The sequence below is a fragment of the Anabrus simplex genome, chromosome 4, assembly GCF_040414725.1.
Source record: "Anabrus simplex isolate iqAnaSimp1 chromosome 4, ASM4041472v1, whole genome shotgun sequence".
NCBI lineage: Eukaryota > Metazoa > Arthropoda > Insecta > Orthoptera > Tettigoniidae > Anabrus > Anabrus simplex.
In genome coordinates, this window is record NC_090268.1 from 243626372 (window position 1) to 243637821 (window position 11450).

Genomic DNA, 11450 nt, shown 5'->3' on the forward strand with positions numbered 1-11450 from the left:
TGTGTTCTGCTACATTTTTATTAATGTAATGGCATGGATGCAAGTTCTTGATATGGTTTCTTAGGATTTTAACAATTAACGTTCATAGAGCTTTCCTTTTATATTTTCTTATATCATGTCCACCTGATGTCCATTTCAATTTTAAGCAACCCGGTGAAGTTAAATTGAAAACAATTCCAGAAAATGTCTGGGTGAAGGTCATTTCAAATGTTATCAGAATTGGCATGCTATTTTTCAAATTTCAGTTCATACATTTTAATAAGTTGTTTTACTTCCAGTTTAATTTAAATTTTCCCCTGTTCTGGTTATTTGAATCAGGGTCTAAAATCATATGAGTACATTTGTATACACTAGGGAATGGGAATATAAATTTGATGACTTGATGAACAAACTATTGTTGGCTTGTACTGTAATCATTCTCTTTGCATAACCGCCAAATTGTGTGAGCTCTTCACCCCCTTAATTTATGTTAGACTTCTATTGTAAAAATGTTTACCTGTTTTCATGACCGACAACACTGAGTATTACAGCTTGTATGTCCAGGGACTGCTACTAATACACTGTAAGTAAGGTAGTTTATACGTTATTATTTTTATTTAATAGCTTTTGCTGTACTTACGTGTTGTCTTTGACCTTTTATCTTTCATCAGCAAGTTCAGATTTGTAAAAGTTTTTTTTGCTAGTGGCTTTACGTCGCACCGTCACAGAGGTTTTATGGCAAGTTTTGTAAAAGGAACTGATCATTTTTGACTCTTAAATATACAAAAGAATGTGTCATATAGGCATATTATTAAAGTTGTTCAGTATTAAGACTCTTAAAAAAAACTGAATTCTTTTTTGCATTTTTAATTGTCCTTCCTAATTATTACAGTATATTACTAATTTTACTCCCGATATGCGCGCCTACGAGAAAGAATATTCGTATAATGTAGTTTAACCAGCGTATTTTTCAATTATCGTAAGGAATTAGCTTCATCTACTATACACTCGCGCTGGGCCCAGTAGCGTGACGTCACGAATCGTATTGACAGGCCTTGTTCTCTAGGAGGCGCTGGGTGAAACCCGCGAAACGTGTCACTGTGTGTCTTTTTTCTATCAGCTATACCTTTAACGTTTCGTTACGAGTGATATATGTGTCAGTGTTGATGTTATTAATCTGGTTCCGGGACTGGACGATAACAAATGTGTCCAACCACACCATTCTAGAAGAAGAAGAAGTGTGTCTTAGTTCATAAGCAGTGCCCTTCCATTCTGTTGACGTCATGGCCGTTGCGGAATAGAAATCAATTGGGATCTCGTTCTTTTTTGCTAGTAGTTCTTGTAATGCCTCGCTGTACTGTCTTGTGGACGGTAGTTGGTGATCCAGTCGAAGTTCTTCGATAAAGAAGGGTTCTCCTGCTAGTTCATATGTCAACCTCGAAATTTTATAGTTTATGACATTTACAAGTGTGAATAATGCCAAGTACATGCTGCTGTGTACCACTGTGTAAAAACAGAGGAGGGCATAGGTTTCCAAATGATCTCAGTTTGAGAAAACAATAGATAAAACAAATTCGGCAGATTAAATGGAATCCAACTGACAGCAGTGTTGTTTGTTTCGACCATTTCGCACCCAAGTATTATGTAAGCTATACTTGGCGAGGTAGGACATGTAATTCAATCATCAGTAACATAGTTTAGGAACTAATGGTCCCTTAAATGCCTGATTGGTACGTATTTAAACACCTCAGGAATTGCTATTTAATTCTAACCTTTGATCCTGTACATATAATGGTTAGTTCACACCAAAGTTAATAAACAATGTTAACGAAACAAAGTTAATAGACAATGTTAACGGAAACATTTCTCAAGATGTTAATAAACTTTTGTTAACAAACCTCTTTAACATTGTGCCCAAACCAAATAAACTTTTGTAAACAAACTTCTTTAACATTGTGTCCACGCCAAAATATCTGTTTGTGAGGTAACAATGGATAGGGTCTGGAAGAAGAAAATACTTACAGTTTCAGCTTTCATTATTTTTGTTACGGGGTTACCCGTGGAACGCAGAAGTGAAAGAAAGTGCCGGGATGAATGGGTCTAACTATAATGTCAAAAAAAAAAAGAAAATAAAAAAGGCAACAAATTTAACAACTTTTCACTTAGTGAGATTACAATGACATAGCAATTTAGAAACAAAACTTAGAAAAATCCGAGACTTCAGAACATTAACTCTCTTGGGCTACAAGCCCCTAGATTTACAATTCCTCGAGCTCCTAGCTCAAATTTACCACAACAAAATTTACACAAGGGCAGAAATCCCTCTATACATGGAGCGTTTGCTCCCAACTCACAATAACAATCCTCCCAGATGCACTTTTACAACACTAGAAAAGAGCTGTCGTGCTCTCAGTTTTCCAAGCCTATTCAAGGCGATATCAGAAAATTACAATCACTTCCCAACCAGGCACAACTTAAAATTTGAAACAGAGGTATCTAGTACCCAACCTATTGGGCCGTTGCGGAAAAAGAGCAGGTTAAGTAAATGGCTGGAAACACAAATTGAATGGAGGCGATTACTTGCACTCCAGAATATGCATTCTTAAAACCTAAGGGCACTAGGCAGATGAAGCAGTGGCTTTTCCCAAACTATGGAGGTGACTCGTATAAGAAAGTAATTTACGACATTACAGAATGAAAAACAGGAATAAACGTAGTCACCTCAAACCAAGATGAAGGGGAGCTCGAGAGGGTACATCGCTCTTTATCCCCGATTTACAGTTAAAGATTTATGAAATTATTGCATGAGCCGAAAGGAGATTTATATTTTAGAGAAGTTGGACAAATAGTTAAAGATTCGAAACTTTCCCTCGGGTTAAACTGCGGAGCTAGCAAAAAAAGTAAGATGTTAGATGGTCATTACCTTGCTGAAGGACTGCTGCCTGATGAAAGAGGCGCCTCTTTCCTCCTGCTTGAAACACACACTTAGATGACGTTCAAATGACCAAGAGACGAGAAAATCAGCAGTTTATAATCCCTCAGGGAAGGTTCGAGATCATTCATGAAAAATCAAGACACACCCACATAATTTATTGGTTGAGATCAAAAGTGACACTCAGAATCGAAGAAGACGCCTGTGATAGGTGGAAAATTAAGTACAGAAATCATTGATTGGTTGGATTCAAAACTGGCGGAAAGAAAAGGTAAATATTGCCAACCCAAAAATAAATGAACATCAATTAGTAAAAAACTTATGAATACAAAACTTCTTCAAATTAAAAGTTCTTTCACTTCGAATCCAGGGTGCATGATCACAGTTTCTTTGTAGTGACATCTGTTGAAGAAAGTCCAAACTTCTTGATGAATGGCAAACAAAACAAGTGGAAATTCACACAGTACATGAAACTTAGGAAATTTGTTTGGAAGGGTAATAGGGAGGTACATTCAGGGAAACGGGATGGCCTAGGGAGCGGTGATAAGGGAACAGGGAACAGGAAATCAAGTAGGGATGACATACAATTGTTAGTGCTGAACTGTAGAAGTATTGTAAAGAAAGGAATAGAATTAAGTAATTTAATAGATATATATTTACCAGATATTGTAATAGGAGTTGAATTATGGCTGAGAAATAATATAATGGATGCAGAAATTTTCTCACGGCACTGGAGTGTGTATCGTAGAGATAGGATAGGAAAGGTGGGAGGGGGAGTTTTCATTCTGGTGAAAGAAGAATTTGTAAGCTACGAAAAAGTTAAAGATGAGACACATGAAATTCTAGGTGTAAGGCTCATTTTTAAAGATAATAGCAACTTGATATATTTGGAGTGTACAGATCGGGAAAGGGTAGCACTGATGCGGAGTCGGAATTATTTGATAGGATAGTCAGCTATGTGGGAAACGACATGGAAAGAAATGTGATTGTAGCGGGAGATCTGAATTTGCCAGATGACAATTGGGAAGGAAATGCGAACGACAGGAAGCATGACCAACAAATGGCAAATAAGTTAATATGGGAAGGACAGCTGATTCAGAAAGTGATGGAACCAACCAGAGGGAAAAATATTTTGGATGTGGTGCTGACAAAACTAGATGAGCTCTATAGGGAAACTGAAGTAATAGATGGTATTAGTGATCATGAAGCTGTTTTTGTGGTAGTTAAAAATAAATGCGATAGAAAGGAAGGTCTTAAAAGTAGGACTGTTAGGCAGTACCATATGGCTGATAAAGCAGGTATGAGGCAGTTTCTAAAAAGTAACTATGATCGGTGGAAAACGGTAAATAAAAATGTAAACAGACTCTGGGATGGGTTTAAAGAAATTGTTGAGGAATGCGAAAACAGGTTTGTACCTTTAAGGGTGGTAAGGAATGGTAAAGACCCACCTTATTATAATAGAGAAATAAAGAGACTAAGAAGGAGGTGCAGACTGGAAAGAAATAGAGTTAGAAATGGCTGTGGAAGTAAGGAGAAATTGAAGGAACTTACTAGAAAATTGAATCTAGCAGAGAAGACAGCTAAGGATAACAGGATGGCAAGCATAATTGGCAGTCATACAAATTTTAGTGAAAAATGGAAGGGTATGTATAGGTATTTTAAGGCAGAAACAGGTTCCAAGAAGGACATTCCAGGAATAATTAATGAACAAGGGGAGTGTGTATGTGAGGATCTTCAATAGGCAGAAGTATTCAGTCAGCAGTATGTAAAGATTGTTGGTTACAAGGATAATGTCGAGATAGAGGAAGAGACTAAGGCTAAAGAAGTATTAAAATTTACATATGATAACGATGACATTTACAATAAGATACAAAAGTTGAAAACTAGAAAAGCGGCTGGAATTGATCAGATTTTTGGGGATATACTAAAGACAGTGGATTGGAATGTAGTACCATGTCTGAAGTACTTATTTGATTATTGTTTGGTCAAACGAGCTATACCAGATGAATGGAGAGTTGCTATTGTAGCCCCTGTGTATAAAGGAAAGGGTGATAGACATAAAGCTGAAAATTACAGGCCAGTAAGTTTGACATGCATTGTATGTAATCTTTGGGAAGGCATTCTTTCTGATTATATTAGACATGTTTGTGAAATAAATAACTGGTTCGATAGGAGGCAATTCGGTTTTAGGAAAGGTTATTCCACTGAAGCTCAACTTGTAGGATTCCAGCAAGATCTAGCAGATATCTTGGATTCTGGAGGTCAAATGGACTGTATCGCGATTGACATGTCTAAAGCATTTGATAGGGTGGATCATGGGAGACTACTGGCAAAAATGAGTGCAATTGGACTAGACAAAAGAGTGACTGAATGGGTTGCTATATTTCTAGAAAATAGATCTCAGAGAGTTAGTGTAGGTGTAGCTTTGTCTGACCCTGTAATATTTGAGAGGGGAGTTCCTCAGGGCAGTGTTATCGGACCTTTATGTTTTCTTATATATATAAATGATGTGAGTAAAGGAGAGGAATCGGAGGTAAGGTTTTTGCGGATGATGTTATTCTCTATAGAGTGATAAATAAGTTACAAGATTGCTTGATGATGATGATGCTTGTTGTTTTAAGGGGCCTAATATCGAAGGTCATCGGCCCCGTTACAAGATTCGAGGTCACGTTGCAGTTGCTCACGTTGGTTACAAGATTGTGTGCAACTGCAACGTGACCTCGAAAATGTTGTGAGATGGACAGCAGGCAATGGTATGTTGATAAACGGGGCTAAAAGTCAGGTTGTGAGTTTCACAAATAGGAAAAGTCCTCTCAGTTTTAATTACTGCGTTGATGGGCTGAAAGTTCCTTTTGGGGATCATTGTAAGTATCTAGGTGTTAATATAAGGAAAGATCTTCACTGGGGTAATCACATAAATGAGATTTTAAATAAAGGGTACCGATCTCTACACATGGTTATGAGGGTGTTTAGGGGTGGTAGTAAGGATGTAAAGGAGAGTGCATATAAGTCTCTGGTAAGACCCCAAATAGAGTATGGTTCCAGTGTATGGGACCCTCACCAGGATTACCTGATTCAAGAACTGGAAAAAATCCAAAGAAAAGCAGCTCGATTTGTTCTGGGTGATTTCCAACAAAAGAGTAGCCTTACAAAAATGTTGCAATGTTTGTGTTGGGAAGAATTGAGAGAAAGGAGAAGAGCTGCTCGACTAAGTGGTATGTTCCGAGCTGTCAGCGGAGGGATGGCGTGGAATGACATTAGTAGACGAATAGGTTTGAATGGCGTTTATAAAAGTAGGAAAGATCACAATATGAAGATAAAGTTGAAATTCAAGAGGACAAACTGGAGCAAATATTCATTTATAGGAAGGGGAGTTAGGGATTGGAATAACTTACCAAGGGAGATGTTCAATAAATTTTCAATTTCTTTGAAATCATTTCGGAAAAGGCTAGGAAAGCAATAGATAGGGAATCTGCCACCTGGGCGACTGCCCTAAATGCAGATCAGTATTGATTGATTGATTCATAAAAAAAAACTTCACAATAACAAAACTTCATCAGATTTCTGTAGTGACATCTTCTGAGTAAAGGCTTAAGTCATCAGGCAGCAGTTCTTCAGCAAGGTAATGGCCATCTAACATCTTACATTTTGCCTAGCTCCGCAGTTTAACCCGAGGGAATTTCAAGTTACCCAATTGCAACAGTCTAGTCTTAGGGAGGAAGGGGGTTTGAGATTGCTCTTGGTAAACTGTCAGAGTGTAGTAAATAAACAATAAAAATTCGGTACCTTGATGGAATCTTATGAGACTGATGTGTTGATAGGAGTGGAATCGCGGTTGAGAGAAGGGGTGTGTAATAGAGAAGTATTTCCAGAAGGGTACACAGTCTATCGTAGAGACCGAGGAGATCAAAAGGGAGGGGGTTTGTTTATACTGTTGAAGGAAACTTATTGTTAACGTGAATGGATTGCCGATGAAAGGGATGAAATATTAGAGATAAATTTAGTTTGTGATAATATGAAGGCGGTGGCAATTATAGGAACATACAGGCCTGGAAGAGAGGAAATAGTCATGGAAATATTTGAGAAAATAATAGATTATACTCATAAAAACAGTAATAATGATTTGGTAATAATTGGGGGAGATCTAAACTTGTCTGAAGTTGAATGGAATGGAGCTGCAAGTAAAGCCCATGAACAGAAACAGGCAAATAAGTTAATTTGGGAGGGAGGATTTACACACGTAGTACAAGAACCGACTCGTCTCAGTAACTTACTAGATGTATTCTTTGTTAAACCATGGGAAATTGTTGATAAAACTGAGATAATTGAAGGAATAGGTAAACATAAGGCTGTAATAATGGATGTAGGACTCGTACCAAAAAAGGCTTAATAAGACGGTTAAACAAGACAAGAAATTGTACAGAAAAACTAAAGTTGATGAATTTGGGACTTACCTTAAACCACAATTCAGTTGTTGGATAAGTGAAGGGAGTAATGTGGATACACTTTGGGTTAAATTTGAAGGAATAGTTTGGGAAGGAGAGAAGAGATTTGTACCTGTTAAGAAGGGAAAATGACCTCAGACCCTGTTTATTACACAAGGGAAATAAGAAAATTAAAAAGAAATTGTAGAATAGTAAACAGGGAAATCTAAGAAGGTAGGGAGAGTAGAGAAAGTAGAAAACAGCTAATGAGGGAACTGAATAGAGTGAAAAAAGAAGCAAAAGAGAATTATATGAATGGCATACTTCAAGAGTGTAATGACCACAAAGGAAAATGGAAGAAAGCTGTATTCATATATCAGGAATCAAAAAGGAAAAGGAATCTAAATTCCTACAATAGTGGGAGAAGGGGCAAGTTGGCGAGCAATAAGCAACTAGCTGTGTGTGGTTCGTGCATAAAATCAATTAATGCCGAGGACGACTACATCATCTGTGACAGTAAGTGTCATAGAAAACATCACAGAGCGTGTGTTAAATTAAACAAACGGGAATTCAAGACACTAATTGAGGACAAATCAAAGAAGTGGTACTGCAGCAAGTGTGATAGTGTGAATGCCAATCTGGCTGCAGGGCCGAGTGACCATAAGCTTGGGGATATGGAATCTGTAGTCAGGGACATCCACAAAAGGCTATGTAAACTAGAAGGAATCAAAGGTGAACAAGCGGAAATTAGTAAGTCGGTAATCTTATGTGCTGAGAGTTTCGACGATATTAAGCGTCAGCTGCACAAAATAACTGATGACTTTAAAAACGCTATGGCAGAAGTAGCGGCATTGAAGTCTAAGGTTGCTGTCCTCGATATGGAAAAGACAAGAGCAGATGAAGAAGTCTCTAAGCTTAGAGAGGAAAATCAAGACCACCAACAGTACGTCGGGAGGAACAACGTAGAAATTCATGGACTGCCCCAGCTTGGTGACGAGAATCCATTCGCAGTTGTGAAAGCACTAGGCAATGCGCTCGGTGTCGAAGTGACCGACAGTGATATTGATGCGTGTCATGGTCTACCCCAAAAGAAGCAGGAACTCCCTCCTCCTCTCCTTGTAAAATTTTGTGGCCGGTTAACAAAGGATCAGCTGCTCGCAGCAAAAAAGAATAAATCAACACTAAGCTCAAAAGATTTAGGTATCCAAGCAGCTAACCGAGCTGTATATATCAATGAACATCTGATATCAGGGAATAATTATCTTCACAAGATGGCCAGGGATCTACGGCAATATGGATATAAATATATTTGGACAAGGGACTGCAAAATCTACGTAAGAAGGACTGAAAACCATCGATCAGTGCGAATTAGGAGCGTTTATGATATTAGAAAGTTGCAGAGCGAAGACACAAGTGTAACGGCACAGCCAAGATATCATACCAACACTCGTTAATGGCAGTACCTAAGTGTTACAACAGATATTCCATTTATCCATTAGGCTGTTATGAAATTCAGTACGATTCCATAAATAATTTTGTTTTACAGAACATCAGTTCATATACAGTTGCTTCTCACCTGGACGGAAACAGCTCTACTGGTCCGTCAAAATCTTACAGTGCGGTTAGGTGTTTGTACCTAAACAGCAGGAGTATCCGAAACAAACTTGAGGAAATAGAAATTATGTTGCTCATTATCAGTCAGGTAGATATATTGGTTGTGTCAGAAACCTGGGTAAAAAGTGAGGAGGCGAAATACTATAATATACCTAATTATAGAAGCATCTTTTCACACAGAGACGGCAAAGCTGGAGGGTGGCTTAGGTATTTACATTTCGCACTGTTGGAAAGTAAATGTGAAAATGAATTGTGAAATTGATCATAGCTTGATATGGGTTGAAATTTATAAGGATAAATTTAGTAGTAGTAAATATAAAAATATTGATTTAATTGCAGGATATAACCCAAATAGGAATAATGCCACACCATTTCTAGCATCCCTCGAAAATTTTCTAAGTAAAACAACTAACAATTTATGCCTATTTTTGGGTGACACGAATATTGATATCTTAACTAGTGACCAACTAAAAACAAAATACATGAACCTTCTTTCTTGCTATGATTTCAAGCAATGCAATAATGTATATCCAACACGAATATCTGATACCAAAAGCACTTTAATAGATCATGTGTCTATAAATAATTCTGGAATATATTATTATTTATCAAATGTTGGTAGCTATATAAGTGACCATTATATATTAATATTTGATATTCTTTTGCCAAATTCTAAATCTCCATCACAATCACTTGAACTGAAAAGGCTGAAAGCAACTAATGTAGACCGAAAAGATGATAGACCTGAAAGTAGTAATATCACTGAACATAACACAAACGTCATAAACAACACTACTAATAGGATTGATATACTATATAATTCCTTTATTGACCAACTACCGCTTAGTACACAAGGACAGAAAGCACGAAGTCATGGAACACAAAGAACTGGTAGCTTGCCATGAATATCTTCTGAACTGCTCAGCCTTATTAAGCGACGTGTGACATTTTACATGCGAAACTTAAAAATCCAACCCTAAAGAATAACATCAGTCTCAAGCAGGAATATCGCAGGTGTAGAAACAATGTAACAAATCTAAAAACAAGCTTAAAAACAAATATTACTCTGAAAAATTTAGAATTCATAACAAGAACCCAATGGAAACATGGAAAATAATCAATGAAATCATACATAACAGAAAAACAAAAAAGGTGATAATTGTACATCTCTAGAAATAGATTACAAGATAATTACAGACAGTCAGGAAATATGTGAATCATTAAATTTATATTTTTCAAATATTTCTAAAACCCTGGCTTCAGCAATCCCTCCCCAGAGCACTGAAACACTTGGGGTTCATAGTTACTTGAACACATTTTACCTATATCCAACTGATGAAACAGAAGTAAGATCTATAATATCAAATCTAAAAAACAAGAGTAGCTGTGGGCAGGATGGTATAACTGCCAACTTTCTAAACAAATTCCATGATTCTTTAAGTGGGATGCTAACAGAGATCATTAACGAATCCTTGGCCCTGGTACATTACCTAGTGAGCTAAAAGTAGCTAAAGTAGTTCCTGTCTTCAAGGGTGGGAATGGGAGGAATTCTAGTAACTATAGGCCTATCTGCATTCTCTCCATAATCTCCAAAATATTAGAAACTATTGTTAAAAAGAGACTTCTCACTTTTTTAAACAAAAATAATTTCTTTTACAATGCACAATATGGCTTTCGTGAGAATTCTAACACTGAAATAGCAACTGTAGATATCATAAATCTGCTGCAAGAGTCAATAGATTCTAATAATTTTGCTGGTGGTTTGTTTATAGATCTAAAGAAGGCCTTTGATACAGTGGACCATGAAAGATTGTGTGCTAAATTAGAGAGAGCAGGAGTTCGTGGTGTTGCTTCGAAGTGGTTTGATAATTATCTGTCTGAAAGAGAAGAGTATGTAGTGCTGAGTAACTGTAGGAGCTCAGCAATTAGGGTAACCCATGGCGTTCCTCAGGGGTCGGTATTAGGGCCGATATTCTTTCTAGTCTACATCAACGACATTGCAACTTGCCGTTTGAAAGGACGTATTACATTATATGCCGACGACACATACTTGTTCTATACTGGTTTCAATATAGACCCCATTGTTAAAGATATGCAGGAAGACCTCAATACTCTGTGCTTGTGGTTTCAAGCAAATATATTAACAATTCATGTGCAAAGACTATTTATATGATAATGAAAAAACAAGGTCAGAATGAAATCCCACACAGTAAAATATATATGCAGAATACTGAAATAAAACTAGTTAGTACAGTCAGTTATTTTGGGCTGGTAATTGATAGGAACTTGAACTGGACAGACCATGTTGAATACATTACTAAAAAGATCACACCTGTTGCAGGAATTTTAAAGAAACTTAGTTATCTTATCCCACAACATCTTCTAAAACAGATCTACTACTCTTTAATTCATAGTCACCTACAATATTTGAATGTAATCTGGATGCGCTGTAAGAAGTCTGACTTGAATGAGCTAATGATAGTACAAAATAGAGCTGTTAG